Source organism: Lemur catta, chromosome 14 (assembly GCF_020740605.2).
Source record: "Lemur catta isolate mLemCat1 chromosome 14, mLemCat1.pri, whole genome shotgun sequence".
Classification (NCBI taxonomy): Eukaryota; Metazoa; Chordata; class Mammalia; order Primates; family Lemuridae; genus Lemur; species Lemur catta.
This window is the reverse complement of record NC_059141.1, coordinates 44,441,285-44,456,040: the sequence shown is the minus strand read 5'-3', so window position 1 is coordinate 44,456,040 and position 14,756 is coordinate 44,441,285. Positions and strand designations below refer to the sequence as shown.

Sequence of the window (14,756 nt, the reverse complement as noted above, 5' to 3'; positions counted from 1 at the left end):
TTAGATACTATTAATGTCAAAAAAGTAAATATGTCCTCTCTTTAATGTATATTTTTAATTAAACTTGAAAATAATGTCAAAAACAATCTGAGAAAATCCACCAATATTTTTTATAAAAATTCTTTATCACCAGAAATACTGCCTCTTAACCGGTTCCTCCAGTTTCAGTAGCAATTATTAAATATTATGAAAAGTATTAAGACGTTCAAGTCATTTTTGAAGTTTAAGTATTCTTATATTAAACAAACAAACAATTTATTAAAGTGTACAGAGGCCCCTGCTCCGGGTGTCCCTCTTCCTCACCGCAGGCCTCCTCTCCCTCAGGCTGCTCTGGCGGCGGTCAGGGCCCCCCCATGCTGGAGAAATTGTAGTTCGAGGAAGAAGCAGTAGAAGACTCAGAAAGTGGTGTTTACAGGCGATTCGTGAGGTCACACAAGTGTTACGACGTCGTTTCAACCAGTTCAAAGCTTGTTGTCTTCCATACTAGCTTACAAGTTACAAAGGCCTTCTTTGCCTTGGTAGCCAACGGTGTGGGAGCAGCAGCAATGTGGGAGAGCAAAAAGCAGAGCTTTGTACGAATGCTGACAATTACAGATTTCATAAATATACTACACAGATGCTATAAATCACCTATGGTACAGATTTATGAATTAGAGGAACACAAGATTGAAACATGGGGGGAGCTTTATTTACAAGAAACATTTAAGCCTTTAGTGGCTATATCTCCAGATGCCAGCCTCTTCGATGCTGTATACTCCTCGGTCAAACATAAAATCCACAGATTGCCAGTTACTGACCCTATCAGTGGGAATGCACTTTATATACTTACCCACCAAAGAACCCTCGAGTTCCTCCCGCTTTTTACGTCTGATATGCCAAGCACCTGGATGAGCCTTGGTATCATAACGTGCTACAGCATTGCCTTCATCCACCCAAACACTCCCATCATCAAAGCCTTGAATATATTTGCGGAAAGACGAATATCAGCTTTGCCTGTTGTGGATGAGTCAGGAAAAGTTGTGGATGTTTATTCCAAATTTGATGGAATTAATCTTGCCACTGAGAAAACATACACTAACATGCATATCACGGTGACCTAGGCCCTTCAGCACCGTCACAGTGTTTTGAAGGTGTGAAGTGCAGTAAGCTGGAAATACTGGAGGCCACTGTGGACAGGCTAGTAAGAGCCGAGGTCCGTCGACTGGTGGTGGTAAATGAAGCAGGTAGTATTGTGGGCATTGTCTCCTGCAAGCCCTGGTACTCATGCCAGCAGGTGCCAAACCAAAGGAGACGGAATCAGAATGACCCCCGTGAATGTAGAAGAAGCCCTCGTAGGAGAACTTGAACATGGGTCACGTTTTGCCCCATGAACACTGGCTGCCATAGGATAGAGTAAAATGGTTAAGAATGTATATCGGGGTTTAACGATGGGTATTTTTTCCAGTGATGTTAAAACTAAACATAAAAAAGAAAGATTTTATGTGCTTGAAGATTCAGGTTTGCATTAAAAGACTGTTTTCAGACCATTGTCTGAAGGATTTTAAATGCCGTATGTCATTAAATGCACTGTGTCCTGAAATTTTTATTATTTTTCCTTTCAAAGAATTCACCGGTGTGGAACAGGTTATGTGACACAAGGTGGGCGCACGGCAAGCTCGGATCTCAGGGCCTTAGGTCCGGGGACAGCAATAGGCCGTCACCCGCCCACCGCAGCTGGAGCGCGCAGGTGTGGAGCCGCTCCGGGCTCGAACGTGGAAGTCTTTGAACCTTTTACCAAATCGGTTTGTTTTCATTAGATTTGTCAAAAAGTTGTAATTTGAAGATAAGTACTTTTAAAACTTTAACGACACTTTTAAGTGTTCTGTTCTAAGCTACCACGTAAACAGGGCTGCTTTACAACAGCTTTATTTATTTTTACTTTCATGCAATTTTTTACACATCTTTTGGTGGGTAAACTTCACCTGATCCATTAATAAACTCTTGGTTGTTATTTTAAAATGGCAGATTTCTCACTGCTTAAGTTTGGATCCGGAAAGGATGTGATTCCTAAAATGGCCACTGTTGGGTTTTAAAAGTGGAGGTTTCTAAGAGCATGTGGGGAGAGAGGCTGTGGTCAGGAGGAAGCCAAGTGCTGGGAAGATGTCTGTTTTTTTCTTGTGTATTGAAATGTAAAATCATGATGTTTGCATGATTTCTGATGCAATTGTTTTTGTAAACTTTATTGTGGCATATACAGTATTGTCATAGGGTTGAAGAGAATGTTTCTTGCTGTAAGTGCTCTGAAATGTTGACTATATATGTATATGAGGATAGTTTGGTTTTTTGTTCTTTAGGTTTCTTTTTCAGATTGAAAAATTAAAATAAATCCTACTATCAAAAAAAATAAAATGTACATTTGCTTTTTCAGGAAATCACCTTTTTTGCCTCTCAAATTGAAGAACTTTTCATAGTAATTAGTTAACCTTCTCCAATTTTCGAAAGGGCAAAATGTAATTTCCAAATCCACATACAATACTCATAACACATGAGTGATTTTGTAGATGAGTACCTAATTATTTCTGAGTCTCATGGTCTCAGGAGAATCTCTTAATGCTTCAATCTATTCTTTTCTTCCGTCTTGTATACATAAACTGAAATATTTCACACATATGCAGATTAAATCTAGTTTAGAATGAGTAAATAATTGAATCATCCTAAGATGGTTATTCAAGAATTTCAGTTTATGTGTTCAAACTGTATGGATTTATCTGTATTAAAATATGATTATTTGCTTTATAAATGGATGTACCACACAATTTTTTCAAAAGCAGACTACCCTAAGACATTTAAAATTTTCTTTGACTCATATAATGTGGCAAGTTTACTAAATCTAAATTCTAAAAATCACAAATACAATTGAAATAGCACACTAAAAAAGTATACAAAGCATTATTTTTTCACATCTTGTGTCTATCATCACAATGACAATCTGAGGTTGATATTATTCCAATTCTTATTTTTATGTGAGGAAATTGACACTCAAGAAGATTAAACAAATTAGACAAAGTTAAGACAGTTAATGCATCCAAATATGTCTGAATCCAAATCTTGTGTCATTAACAAACCTCTGTGCTAATTAAAATCCTCATTCTCCCCCACAAACTGAGTCATTCTCTATTGACCCTTGAATTGATAACTTACAGACTTTTTCAAATTTTCTTTTTTCTTTTAAAGTTTGAGTATTAATTTAAATGTACGAACTAAAAATATGTTTCTTATTAAACAAATAGGAGAAATTATGGTAAGTTTGTATCTGTATAAATGAGCTCAGGTAGACTTTCTATTGATATTAAAATAATGGTATTTATATCCATAGGTTAAGCAGAGTGGGGAAAATTTGGAAGGGTAAGTACATACATTTATAAATAAAAAATAAAAAATAAACTTTTCAGCCAAAATGTTCCTGGTATTTTATATCATATATACATTGGATTTTCACATCTATTATTTTACTTGATTCTCACATAAGTCCTGTAAAATAAATAAAATATATATACTATTTTATGGAAATGAAAGCTAATAATCTGTGAAGTAAAATGACTCACTTATGATCAAAGTAAGTACAAAGTTATTTGGTGGGATACAAACCCAAAAAAGAAAACCCCTATTTTAACAAATTGTCATGTATAAAGTCATAAAACAGTACCTCCTGAATGACAATTGGGGAGAATTGCTACAGCACTTATCAAGTGGTACAGAAATAGATATATAGGCAGCTGGAACCATATAGAAATTATACATGCTAACCCATACAAGTATAGAAATTTTATTTACATTTATAATAATTAAATCACATTTATTTATATTTAAGCACTGCAAGATAAGGAGAAAAAGATTGGTCATTCAATAATTTTTACTTAAATAATTAGTTCTGTGTGTATATGTGTCTGTGATACACTTAGCTCCAATTATAAAATATCAATGTCACGTGGATTTTAGATTTAAATTTGAAAGGCAAAAATATAAGAAGTAAAATGCTTTATGAGTTGAGAAATGAAAAATTCCTTAAACAAGACTTGATTTGTGCAAATCATAAGAGAAAGATTAGTAGACTAAACTATATTAAAATTAGAGTTTTCTGTTGATCAAAAAGCGCTATAAAACAAAAAGATAAATCACAAAATGAGTTTATTTGCAACACATGTTAATCCAAGGGTTAATAGTCATAATATAGAAAAGAACTCTAAAATTTAGTTAGAAAAAGAATAGTAATATATTAATAGTATGAAGAAAAAGTCTAAAGACATGGGCAAATATTTCATAGAATATTACATAAACATGAAAAGATGCTCAAGGCTCATTAGTAATCAGGGACATGCAAATTAAAACCATATTAAAGCATCATCACAACATTTGGCCAACCTAAAAATGTTGATATCACATGATGTAGAAGATGTAGAGCTTTGGAAATTCTCACCAATAGTCAATACATCAGTTTATGAAATCTATTTTTTATTTACTTAATGAAATTGAAGTGTTACACTCCCTAAAATTCAAACATTATACCATAGGCATGTACCCTAGAGATACTATTACACACAAATACCAAGAAATGTAGATGTTATTTGTAGCAGTTCTGTAACAGATAACCTGGAAACACTGCAAATATATATGGACAAGATAATGGATAAATATTGTGTACTGAATTTATATAATAGAACACTATATATCCAATGAAAATGGATGATCTATAAACAAGGTACAACATGCATAAAACTAGAAAAAATTACTGTTGAACAGCAGAGACACAGAAGTCCATGTACAGAAGGTTTTGTTTATGTAAATATTTGAAAGGTAAAACTATATGGTTTGAGGATATAGATAAAACAATATCAAATCATTGTTCATCGTCATGGTTAACTTTGGGTTATGAGGAGGGACAGGGCTGTCATAGGGGAAAGGAATGCATTGAGCTTCTAAGGTGCTAATTAAATTCTGTTTCTTAAAGTCAATGATGGACACATTTGGCCATTCAATTCTTATTTTTCTCTAAATATACATATATGTTTTAGATCTATATTTTACAGTAAGACCACTCTAAAGGCTTTATTTTAATCCTGGATTTGGAGAAAAAGATGGATTTTTCACATCCAGTGGAGGCAATGTGGTATAGCAGAAAGAATACACAGATTTCGGAACTGGATGTACCTAGGCTTGAATTCCCGTTTAACAGTTTTCATCATTTCTAGGAGCAAAGCCTGAAGAAAAACATTCACTTGGCTTTAGCTCTCCAAAGTGATATGGCAGTGAAATGATAGAGCCTATGTAAATCACTTCGGACGACGATTGGCCAATAGCAGCTACTTTTCAATAAACTTTTCTGTTATTTCTTTTCCTCTACAATCTCATTCTCATGTTTTCTACCAAGTGTCCTCGATAGTGATTCCTTCTCAAGTTGGTAGAAAATGCATAAAAGTAAAATGCTCTTAAATAGAATACCCAAAGGCCCATAACCTAACTGCATAACTACTGAGTCCTACTAAAGTTGAAAGCTACCGTCATGAAAATAGTTAACAAGAAACTATGGTGATGTTGCACCTCTTGTATTATCCTGGATAGAGCTGGAACCCATTTTACTAAGTGAAGTATCCCAAGAATGGAAAAATAAGCACCACATGTACTCATCATCAAATTGGTTTCACTGATTAACACCTAAGTGAACATACAGTAATAACATTCATAGGGTGTCAGGCAGATGGGAGGGGGGAGACGGGGATGGGTATGTACATACATAATGAGTGCGATGTGCACCCTCTGGGGGATGTACACACTTGAAGTTCTGACTGGGGAGGGAGCAAGGGCAATATATGCAACCTAAACATTTGTACCACTATAATATGCTGAAATAAAAAAAAGAAAATAGTTAAATGTGTAATAATTATTAGTATCAATCTGTGATTTTTGATTTTGAGTCATAGACAATGTTGAATATTTAAACAGCATACAAATTCTCTCCCCAAATCAAATGTACATATATATATGTATATAGAATTGTTTGCATAATTTCACTGGGCTGAAGAAACACAGTCCATGATCTCCTTATAAGAACCTCTAGTTTAAATTGTTACTTGTTGAAAACCATTTCAAAACCTTAAAATTTAAGACGATAAGAAAAATTAGCAAGATAATTTTTTTACAAGATAAGTTGATATTGACTGCCAGGACTTTCCTATTTTCAAATATTTCAAGTATGATTAATCAGGGGAGAGGGCAAATGAAGTTTGCTAGTATGAATTTGTACTGTATATCATTTCAATCTTCTTCTATAACAGTAATAACCAAGAGAGATAAAAATGCATAAAGGTAACTTTCTGTATTGCTACATATATATTAGATGATCTTGTGTGAAAGGTTGATGAAATCTAATCAGTTATTATGGAAATCAAAAGCATCTTAATAAGGTTACATTTTGATGACCTCTTTATTGTTTATAGTTATTCAAATACTGTATTCTATAAAGGGTTCAGTGTATTTGAAAATGTCATTACTAATCAATATGCAAATGAATGGTATTAACTGCAGTCTCTGATTGAGGATTTTATTAGAAATGAGAAAACTCACAAGTGTCAGAAGTAGAAAAAATAAAATGTGGCATAATTATATTACCAAGATTCTTTGAGCAGGTTCCCCTTACAGGGGTCAGTTTAAATGTCAGGAAAATAACTGAATAACTATTAATATATTCTGTAACTTAGTTTTTGCCTTAAAATGATGCACTTTAGTTAATGTTCCAGTAGACTACATTAGGAAACTCATTTTTCATCTCTTAGAGGAAAAATATTTCTTTGCTTGTCATTAAAAAAATTAATGCAATATAAATATACCAAAACAGTCATTTATTCATTCAGTCAATGAGTTATTAAGCATATTAGATACAAATATACATGTCTTTCAGGAAAGTTGAACTATAAAAATATGTCTTGAAAACTAGGCAAAATCATGTGTGATGAATAGGATTGGAAACATTGTTGGGAATAAAAATTGTATATCAACCAAAGTCATTTGTTCTCTCTTCTATGAGCAATTAAGAATAAATGACAGATATCATGCAAAAGAGTAATAGGATTGTTTTTATGTTTTAATTTCACTGCATTTGCAAAATTGAAGAAACGTGTAATGGCATCAGGAAAATCATTTAGAAGACTACTCCAAAGTCCAAGTTAGAGAATAGAAGAAACTTCTTCATACCTAGAGCTTATGTAAAAAATAAAATGATAGAAACTGTGGAAGTGAAAAACATATTATTTAGTGGGTAGATTCAACTGACTTTTGAGACAAACAGAGTGAGAAGCTCAGGAAAACACATACTATTTTATTTAAAACCCAGATGTCGATAGTAGAATGAACAAAAATAATATCATGAAGGCCCAAGTTCAGGAGAGAAGGTGAACATAAGTGGGACTCATAATTGCTCCATGTCGGATTTGAGGTAATAAGATGAAAATTTTCAGAAGACATCAGGGAACTTGAATTCTTGACTAGGGGTATAGAAATGGAATTTATTACTATAAGAATTTTTATAAAAACATTATCTTTCTCCAAAAGTAATCTTCAATCATTTTCTCAAAGTACTAATATTTGAATATAGACCATCTACCATTCTTTCATCTTCTGAGTACATAAATGTAACCAAGATATAGTTCTTCCTAGAGAAATTTAGTAGAGGAAGAAAGATGGAAAAATTACAGTTATTTTCAACTAGCTGTGATATGCTATAACTATAATTTGGAAATAATATTCAAGTTTAAGTAGAAAAGAAGGAATTTTTCTCTTCATTTTGGTTCAGATAGAAAATAGTAAAATAAAGCACAAAAAGGAAGTAGCAAGTTGAATGAGTTGTAAACGCTTTAGTTAGAATTCATGAGATAAAGTGAGTGGGTTTCTCAAGCTGGAGAAAAGAAAACCAGATGCAGAGTAGAAAAAGTTATGAATGAGCATGGTTGAACAGTGAGGGTATACAGAGTCTAGTTTATGTTTACCATGTTTTATTTAATTTCAGAGAAGTTATAAGGAGATTAAAGAATTATAATAGTATCAAGTCAGTGTATTTGCTTATAGATTGATGACTATATACATAAATAATAATTATAAACCTAATCTAAAATACTTCTTAATACTTTCTATTCACTTTTATTTTATACCAGCTTCTATGACTTGAATGCTATTTAAAAATAATTTTTTAAACATGATCTATGTTCCTTCTCATCCACAAGATGGAGTTCCATATATCACGTAAACTTTCAGTCTTGAGACTCAAGGAGAAAGGTATTGCAGGGCTCAAATTACTGTGATTGTCAAAATTCTGTTCAAAGCACAACTTCTAAACAAATGGTAACTCTCCTACCAGCTAAAAGTCAAAATAGGCCCTCTGAAACATATGTTGAGCCAAAAAGATAATTTTTAAGTCATCAATTACATACTATTATAAAGATTTGAGACTGCTCATAAAGACACAGTTATACTCTAAATAACAGCAATCAAAAAGAAAAACTTTTACTAAGATTATTAAAAAAGAGAAAATTTCTTAAGAATAGCTGTTGGGAAAATTCTTTCTTAATTTTATTCATGATAAGCCTCTTCACAAATTCTGAGTAGAGTAGAATACTATCATTTCAGAACTGAACTTTAGGGATGATTTACCCCTAAGACAACTCTTTTGGATTCAAGATAGGAAGGCCAAGTAAATTGGCCAACTGCCCTGAATGAACTTCAGGTCTGATGTAGTTCTAGAGGTAGTTTCCTGGCTTACTCAACAGTTTTCTGTGAATTACTGTATCAGTCAGTATAGGGTAGTGTGTGCTGCATAAACAAGAAATCCAAATTCTCATTGTCATATAACAATAAATGTGACATTGAAAGTTTCTGCTCAAAATTACATATATCATCTTCACTCACATTTAGTGATCAAAGCAGGTCATATGCCCACTCCCGAGGTTGACAGAGTGGGGGCTTATAATAATCTTCAAGTGAGGGGTAGCAAATGTTTAAATAATAATAACATCTATTATAAAGAATTAAGTGCATGACTTCCTCATGAAAAAACAGATACAATTTTAAAACTCTACTCTGATTCAGGTTCATTCTACATTCCATGTAACTATTAATACCATCTCTAATTTTAAAATGAAGTTAATATGTGCAGCAGAGCACTGTATAGACTTGCTTCTTGGAAAATGTTTAGGCTCCATATTGAATCTGAATATATAAATCACATTATAGATATCTCATCAGAAAATAAAATAAGTCTTATCACCTTCTTTACTAAAATATATGTGTTATTTCTAAATATTTATAGACTCCAATAACAGTAATTATTTCAGAGAAAGAGAAAGAGATTATGAATCCACGATTTACATGAACATTTCCATTTGTCATGGTTTTCCTTCAACAGTTACAAATAAACAATTACTTTGAGACATCTTTCCAAGAAGAGTGATTGCCTACTTAGAGAAACTTATTTTTAGTAAATGCTCACTAGGTTTTCTTGATATTGTGTTATATCTTATTCAGCAAAGATCTGGAGTAAAACAGACCCAATGTAACCTTATACAATTTATCATAACAAGTCTCAGATTAAGAGTCATTTGTAATCTAATTCAATTAATTTAAAATGATTCCCTGAGTAAGTTTTAATTGCCCATGACTATAGTATATGAGATGCCCAAAAAGCACATTATATTTTCTAATTTTATTAGTCATTACACTCTTACGTTTGCAGCTATTCAAATTGCTGTGTCTCTTGCCTGAACCGTAGCCATTATAGAAGTGGATGTGGGTACCCACTTCAGGATCCAGACCAGAAAGAGAGCCTATGTAAGATAGTTCAATGTATGAAATTTAATAATCCTAACAATTGAGGGATTAGCAAGATTGGGAAGCAGCAAACCCTCATGCAGCTGGAGACATAAAGGAAGCACTGTTCTAACTTGAGGCTGGGAGCTGGAATCAAGACACAAGTTGCCAGATAGGGGCTTGGAACATGGTAGGAGCATCTGCCCAGGAGCTAGAACCACAGAGGAAACACAGTCACTGTCAGAGATTTTGCCAGAATAATAAGGAGGGAATAATCTGGTTTCTTCCCTCTTCTCGCCCTACATTCTTGTGCCATACTCTGTACTGAACAAATCTAGTTCACTGTAGTGAACAAGGAAGCTAGTGGACAGGGTTCTTACGGAGAAAGATGCTTTCAAAATGTAGTGTGAATGAGAATGCCCCAGAGATATGGGCGGAGCACTACAAGAGTAGAAATGGATATTTATGACAAAGCTTATTGCATATATATGGCTTTGGATGGCATATATTGCATATATATGGCTGAGGCTTCCCTTGCTTAGAGGTCTGCTCATGTTCTCATATTTAGATGGTAGAAGAATAACATGATATAGGAGGGAAAGTGAGAAATACTCTGATGTCCACAGTTCTTGCAAGATCTTTGGAGATAAACAGCCATGGCTGTCAATTGCAAAATTGTATCTCAAATCTCAGACTCGATGAGACAGTTAATAGATAATCTGTATGACTTATAAAGAATTTGAGAAAGACAGTCAAATTCCTCAAACCACTGACTTACCGCCCTGACATACTACCATAAATTTCACCATCAAAATGATTTCCTTTTACTGCACTGTAAGGCACACGATCTCCAGATACATCCATAACGATAGGAAAATGGTACTAAAACTGTAATAGATTACCGTGTATGTCTACCCCTAATGTTTGATGGGCCCAAAGGAAGAGAACAAACCATATGTTAAATGGTTGAAAATTACAAAACAAACTAAGAAAGTTCTAAGGGACATATCTATTTTTCTTTCGTAAAAAGTATAACTTAGGAATAATAAAAACAAAACGAACTCCAAGTTAGTAAAATATCAAAGATAGCTGAGTTTGCTGTTGCACGTAGATAAGCAGCAAAGTTGAGGTGAGAAGCAAAATAAAGATATATAAAACATATGCTATATGTTTATTCCATGGAATTTGGTTTTGCCTTCATTTCAGCAAAGCCACTATTTATATTGTTATATTAGTTATTTTTTAATAAGTTGTGTTGTATTTACAGTAATGATCTAAAACATTAAAAATGAAACGTAATTGATTTCAGTGTACAAATTCAAATGTATTTCATAAAAACTTAAATAACAAATGTGAAATTTTTAAAAAATAAAATATTTTGAAACCAAGTTTTCTTCTAAAATACTTAGTATTATTATATAAAGAAGTTCAAATAGAAATTAAAATTAAGGAATACCAAAGTTTTAATGAATTTATTCAAATAAAGTCCAGGCACAGTGGCTCACACCAGTAATCCCAGCACTCTGGGAGGCTGACGCAGGAGGATGACTTGAGCCCAGGAGTTTGAGGTCGCAGTGAGCTATAATGATGGCACTGCACTCTAGCTGGGGTGACAGAGTGATACTCTGTCTCAAACAAACAAACAAAAAAACACCAAGTAAAACTAAAACTGTATATAGTTTGTTAAATATTCATATTTTAACCATATTTTATATGTCTATCTATCCATATATATGCACACACATATTTTTACTGTTCAAAGTGCTTCTAGTTGCCAGTGTCAACAACAGAAATAATTAGTATCTTTCCTCCTACATATGATGTCTAGGCCAACAGATATACAAATTTAAAAAACTATTTTTGCTGCTATTATAAAATATTTCATAGCTACCCCATGCAAAAGTTGTAAATACCGTGTTAATTCATAAATAACTGCAGAATCAATTGGTGATTAATTATAAGGTTTTTAAAAAGCAAGAAAATGATGTTCATTACAATTGGGAGATACTTTCAGGCTTCCATAATATGCATAAGTAATGGCATCACACTGTCTGCTTGTTCTAGTACTACAGTATGAGGATGTCCCAGCCGACTCATGGTAGGGGCATGAACTGTTTGCACAGGTATTCCACCTCCCAGCCATCATAGGTATAATTTCACATTGTTCCAATATCAGCAATTTTTATGAAAGACTAGATGAACACTAGTGTGTAATAGCCTTCATCTGATTACATACTCTGTGCCAGACACTTTATATAAGGTAGTGCATAGACCATTGGTTTAAACTTCCTGGGTTCAGACTCAAACTCTCTGTGAATTGAGGAAATTTATTTAAATTTTTTCATCTTCAATATCCTCATCTATAAAATGATATAAAGGTAATAATAAAAACAATTAGTTCATTCATGTGAAGTACTTTATTCAATCTGTGGAAGAGAGTAAATATGTACTAGTTTTTTTGTTTTTACTTTTTTTTTACTCACGTTTCACAAACTGGAAGTTTAGATGTCAAGCTCACATATGACTGACTACATCATCAAGCTCCAACATTAAATATCTATACATACAGCAATTGTGTGTCCATTTCATTCAGAGTTAAGATTGCCTAAATTTTATTATTTTTGATTTAAAAAGTGACAAGAAATGAGTTACTGTGGGTACTATGGGATCTACTTAAGTTAGTGACTGCTGGCTTTCTTATAAATGACTGAGTGTAGTACCTTGGTGTTAGACTCTTTGAAGGATCTCACTTAACTTGGGGAGTAATTACTTTATTGCTGTTTATATTTTTTCTTGAACTTTGAAAACACAGGTTAAATAGTTGTGATTATTTCAAAAGATGTAATTAATGCTGGCTCAGAAGCTTAAAAAAAGCCTTAGGGTGTACTGAAATTGTATACCTATAATATGCTTTATAACAAATAGGCAGTCAATATGAAACCCAGCTGAGCAGTAGCCATGCACACAGCCTCCAGGAAATTGCATCATTAAGTTTATATTATAAAAACTTACCCCTTTCCTGACATTATAATCACTCTTTCTGCAGTCTCAAGCATTTGATTAAACTGCTCGTTTTGGAAATGCTACTGGACTAAAAACCTATGATCTAATGGCACTTCATTTCCATACACTAATTCCAGTTGTGTCTTTAATGAAATTAACAGAGGCCTAACTTATTATATTGAAGGAAAACATAGTGGTAAGTCCAATTTTACAAGTGAGAAAATTATGGTTCTGAAAGGGAGGCAAATTGCCTGTGATCATGGAGATGGGCATTGCTCAATCAGAGACTGTGACGTGGGGTTCGCTTTACTCAAAGGACATGGACTCTGCCTCGTTGCATTCCCAGGGACACATGAAAAGCAAATATGCAAAGTTTTGTTTATACTAAAAACATCTGGCCATTCATTTACTTTCATTCAGCGTAGTGGAAAAAGTGAAAAGTGCTTTGTTAGACAATGATGACCAAGTCCACATGCACAATTACTGAAAAGCCTTGGCTGGAACCTCCGTTAAGTCACTTACTTTGTGAGATCCTTGAGGAGAGAGTCTCTCGCTTATTCATCATGTGCCTTCCAAATATTCAATGGTGCCTGGCATGTGGTAAGAATGCAAAAAATGCTGGCTGAATAAAACTGCTTAAATTTGAACTCTGGGAGTTCCTCTTAGTCATCAGATTTAGGATTTCATACTTTATGGCAGCTGTGCAGGTTTTCTGACCATTATGAAGGTGCTTGTCCTGTCTATAGAGCTTACTTCTGAGCTAATGAAAGATGAAAAGGGCTCAAAAGCACTAGAAGAAAAAAATGCCACCAAACTCAAATTGTTATATAAAGCATACTATTAATAATAATTCTAATTTTAGGTTCACAAAATAACTTCAAATGAAAGATTCCCAACATATCAAGGTGTATTACAACTAGAAAGGGGACCAAACATTATCAAACACTGAGATAAATAATTCAGAAACTACTCTTTAAATACCTGTTGTATTTCATTTTCCTAATGGAATATGTAGCATTTCCTAAGGAAAGTTTCCAAAATTTTGCTAATCTCAGGAAGAGTGCACAACAGCCATGGTAAATACCTCGAAGTGCAGTAAGTAAATTTGCCATGGTCCTTAAAAAGTTAGTTATATTAAATTATAGAGACCTTCACAATAAAGAAATTTGAGGGTGTTCTCACAGAAATATTGTATTTATTAAAAGTCATTCTTTTTGTCAAATACACTATGAGGCATATTTCTATAGCATAAGTTAGTTTACATGCAATTGATAAATAAGAAGGTGATGTCAGGTTGGTTTACCTTTGTTATTTCCAAAAGTTCAAATGAATGCTAAGCATCTTAACACAGCTGAGTGCTGAATGGGGAAATATAATCTTGTATATAAGGACAATTCACCTCATGTTTTCTTTGCCTTTGCAATATTTGGTCATGTGCTCAGTCTTGGAAATGTTAATACTTATTGCCTCGTTCTTTTCTCCATGCAATTTTGTGATTTTTCTTTTGCCTTTAGAACTTAGCAGTCTCAAATTCACCTTACATTCTCTCTATCAAGCTAATTTTAGTACATATGTTTAAAGAAAAACTCATTGTTTTATTGTTTACTATGGTTTATTCTAACTATTAATAATTTACTAGTATTTTGACATGTTTTAGAAGCAAAACTTAATCACCAGACCCTTACAAACCCATACAATTTTGTTATTTATTAGTGCTTTGATTAAGAAGTAACACTGATGTTGGGAGGCCTCCCAACCCTTATTTCCCCATTAGCTCTGTGATTTTTAGTGCATGATTTTGCAGAATGCAAGGTTTTATGGAAATCCATTTATTTTGCTATGACCCAATACTGGGCTACAATCCAGGGAAACTAAGATAATTAAGATGAATCCAGGGTCTTAAAAGGAGTTCAAAGTTTCAT

The 14,756-nt window shown here is 33.4% G+C and overlaps 1 pseudogene; it reads left to right on the top strand.

The window, feature by feature from the left end:
- The first annotated feature begins 316 nt into the window (after window positions 1–316).
- Window positions 317–1,305, top strand: LOC123649809 (annotated as a pseudogene).
- Window positions 1,306–14,756: the final 13,451 nt, after the last annotated feature.